General features: G+C 38.0%; 1 long non-coding RNA gene across 1 annotated transcript; it reads right to left on the minus strand.

Annotated features, from left to right (window-relative positions):
* Positions 1 to 1,484: 1,484 nt before the first annotated feature.
* LOC111392126 lies at positions 1,485 to 2,870 on the minus strand. Its single transcript, XR_002702220.1, has 2 exons — positions 2,534 to 2,870; positions 1,485 to 2,117 (listed from the first exon to the last, which is right to left on the minus strand). It is a non-coding gene; the product is annotated as an uncharacterized LOC111392126 (long non-coding RNA).
* Between the last annotated feature and the right edge of the window lie 1,477 nt (positions 2,871 to 4,347).

Raw genomic sequence — 4,347 nt, forward strand, 5'->3', positions numbered from 1 at the left:
CAATACAGGCGTACTTTTCAAAGATGCAAGCACGGTACTCAAGATTTTACTTTAGCATGGACTTAGATGAGGAATGTAGGCTACAGAATGTTTTCTGGGCAGATCACAGATGTGGGCAGTCTTACAAAGAGTTAGATGATGTGTTCACTTTCGATACAACATATTTGACAAATAAGTATGACATGCCGTTCGTCCCTTTTGTTGGGGTGAATCATCATGGACAATCCACACCGTTGGGCTGCAGACTGATATCGAATGAGGACACCAGGACTTTTGTGTGGTTGTTCAGAATATGGCTTGAGTGCATGCATGGACAAGCTCCTAATGGCATCATTATTGATCAAGACCAGGCAATGCAAAATGCAATCAAAATTAATTTTTTAACACGAAGCATAGATGGTGTCTGTGGCATATTATAAAAAAGTTGCCAGAAAAGTTCGGATATTGCGTTCATAAGAGCTCCATATTTTCTGCAATTCATGGATTGGTCTATGATTTTGAAAATGGTCAGGAATTCGAAGAAGGTTGGAGGTTGATACTCAAAACGTACGACTTACATGATAATGATGGGAAAAATTCACGATAAAGTCCTGTGACACAATTTTTTGTGTAAAAGAGAGAAATTGTACATCAAGTACACAATGGAGTCGTGAGAATGAGGAAGTACAAGTTAAATACATTCTCGCAACATCCTTTATCTGATGAGATTCCATAATTATATTGCAATAAGATATCTATGTTTAGAGGAAGAAATGAATTCCTATAGCTTTATTATAGGCATTTGTAAAACTTCGGCGATGACAAATTGTTAGCTTCTCCTATATTCATGAGCATTCCTTTACATCAAGTACACAACAGATTTATTATAGGCATTTTTGCCTACATTTTCACTTTAGAAAACAGGTCTAGTCATGCCATAATCATATTCACATTTGCCCGATAAAGGCGGCACCAGCTTGTGATTCTCGTTCGGAGGGTTTTTGTATTCCAAAGGTTTATATATATGTAAGTATTTAATTTTCTGTATCAAACATATTAGTGATGTTGACAATTGTTTTATCTTCATTAGCCTTACAAAGGTGCAAGCATTTTTAAATTGGTGGAGATGAGAAAGGAAACGGAGCCTCTCCTTCAAGGCGTGCTTTCGTGCGAACTACGATGCCTTTCATTTGTTTTGTTATTTTATAAGTTCCCATACAATACACACTTAGAGAAATAATTCAAAAGATGTTAGTGGATGTTTGTATTTTTGGTGGGGACTCCTAAATTGTTTTTGATGTATCTAAATGACATTATGGAGTTTGGCCTACTCTACCATTTGCTCATTTTTGTTTAGATCCAAATCTGTGAAATTTATGAAGACATTCAAAGTGTCTGGCATAATTATGGAACGTTGCTTGCTTGGTTAATACTAGAGGTTTTTTAGTTGTTTCGATGAGATGCTGGAGTTATGAATGGTATTGGAAAGTTATGAACAAATAAAATTACTTGGAATTACTTATATTATTGCAAATAGTATATAGGATGTTGCAAGCACCTAATTACATACACTGGGAAACAATGTCAAAGTGGAAGTACCACATTTGTACATGAGAACAAGGATATCAATTCGTCAACCACATACATAAATAAACCCTTCAACTCGACCCCTTTCCTTGCTCATCACATTTGGCAATATCTTTTCCCTTGCTGAAAGTCAGCTTGAGTGATATGTCGATGCCTCGTTTCTTGCTAATTCTAGCTAGTCCATCAAACAGCGTTCGCAACTCTTTGTCTTCCTTGTTGGGTGCATGATTCACCGAATAATTAATGGAACTCGATTCCTCGCCTAAGACTTCATCTTTCACCCAATCAAAGTATCCGCACTCATTGCTACATGTGAAGAACAAATGTCCTTTGTTACCGGTATCCCGTTTGACCTCAAAACATTTTTGATATCCGTGATCACAACTAAGGCATCGTTATTTTGATTGGCATTGTCTGAAATATTGAGTGTTGCTTCTACATCCATGACAAACTCCAAAGTTTCTTCCTCTCATTCTACTGGATGATTGCAAATGACACAATGTGAATCCTAATTGTGGGGGGTTTGAGGATGAAACAAAAACGAAAACATTCTGTTTAATCGAAAAAAATGAAGTTTAGTTTTAACTTTCAGTATTACAAAAGGGCATTAGTGGTCACCTTCAAGATTTTAAATTCCACAAACACATTTCTTTTAATATAAAAGCTTATAATTGAGATCGCAATCGCAGCACAGATGTATCTTACAAGAATAAACTAATAGTATGGGCAACTATCTCAAAGTCTCGTAACTTGAAAATTAGAAAAATACTTGTAGTGTATCTGTGTCCTTTGATAGAATTCTAAACGTAATCCAAGTATACATATGCCCATACTATTAGGATCCTTTGAGTATTACAAAAGAAAATAATGGTGAAATCCTTTCACATACCCCCTCAACCAACAACATCAATACAACTGCATAAACCAAGTATAGATATGCCCAATAGTGTAAATAGAACCCACTTACCGAACTTTTGCAGCAGATTCTATCGGAGGAGACACTTTTGACATTCTTCGCTGCTTCGTCACTGAACTGAGGGGGAGGTAGTGCGATCGTCGATTTCAAGTTCAGTTAAGATTTGTAGGGGTGATTTCACCATCTCCAGGTTTGCCTTCATCGCTGCTTCGCCACTGGTATGAACTTCAGGGTTGGGCACCGATTGATTTCACTATCCCTGGGCTAGTGCGACGGCCGGTTGAGCTTCGATTAGTGTTGGGTTAAGATGTCGGCGACTTAGGGCTCCAAGCAAGATGTCGGTTGGTGTTGGTGTTGGAGTGGGGGGAGAACGTTTCACTTCCCCCCTTTTGAGTCTCGTCTCGTTATTTCCCTTTTTTTTTTTATATTTAACAAGGTCATGCCATGTCAGCATTTTTAAAATCCTGTACCGGTTCGGTAAATGGTTCCCTATACCTGTAGTGGAATCGATTTTTCTCACCCACCTTTCCACCACCGCCGGCAACCAACCACCCTACTTATCATTTACACATAATATAACTGCATTTTTTCTGTAATAACAAACTAAGTTTCCTTTCTAACAAATTTGAGTTATAAAAAAAGTTCAAAATCTTATTTGGCCAGCAAATAATTAGAAAACTGCCTTTTGTTCATTGAAATATCCACATAATCTTGACTTTCTTGAAATCGAACAAATGTTCAACTTCATTTATTAATAATTACACATTATTGAGTTGCAAATGAAGAATACACACTGTCATGCATTTATTCAACACAAACTTCAAATATCTATTGTTTATTTAATTACATAAAATTGCTTTCGTTCTCAGGAATTTTCACAAGCCAACTCTCTGAAAACAGGCCATTCACAAGCAGGGGCGAAGCCCTATTAGGTCCAGTGTGGGCAGATGCCCGCACTGAACTTTTGGGCTCCAGTAGGCCCAAAACAAAAAAATTTTTTTGGGTAAAGCCTGGTTAATCAAAAAGGCCCAAGGACCGTTTACTGACCCGACCCAAAATCTTGAATAAATTAACCCAATTTCGTTCAATTCATAACCATTACCAAACCCTTACAAGTTGCAACTTGAATCGTGTCTCTCTCGACCTGTCGACCCTCCGCCATCGCCTGCTTTTCGCCAGTTGCTACTCCAACTCGAAGGCGCCAACTGGCGACTTCTGGACTGACAGTTTCAGACTTCCAGTCCACCGCCAGTTGCCACGACGCCACCTGCCACTGCGTCTGCCAGCCCAAGCTGCCCAACGGAAAAAGAACTGATTCACTGGAGATTGGAGAAATCCGAAGCCGGAGCCCAGAAGAACGAAGAACTAAGAAGGTGATTGAAGGTTACCTTACTTACCTACTGTATATTTCAGTGAAGATGGAGTGTGGAAAATTCTGAAAATTGAAATTTGTATTTACAGTTCTGCTTAATTTATGAATCTTACTGGTTAATTATAGGTGGATCATGGGTTTATATTTCTATTGTGGAATTGGAAATGCTGTTAGGTGTAGAGAAATTGAATAAGTTCATCTTTCTAATTCCAGTTGAAGTTAAGATCTGAATTTAAAAATTGAGTCCCCTGGAAAGAAGATAGTAACTGTTTTTGGCAATTTTGAAGTTAGATTGTCATCAATTTTTGGATCATAATAAATTAATAAATGTAATTTGCTGAATTTTTTTGACAGCCTTCTCCAGTTCTCCATATATTTCTCGTACCAGAGCTTAGGTGGGTCATTGAGGACAGGGATCGGATCTGCAATAGGGGAACAATCAATGCTGTAACGGTGCTGCACTCGCTCATTAGACCTTTCCAGGTACTGAATC

This window comes from Olea europaea, unplaced genomic scaffold, assembly GCF_002742605.1.
Source record: "Olea europaea var. sylvestris unplaced genomic scaffold, O_europaea_v1 scaffold8858, whole genome shotgun sequence".
NCBI classification, from domain to species: Eukaryota; Viridiplantae; Streptophyta; class Magnoliopsida; order Lamiales; family Oleaceae; genus Olea; species Olea europaea.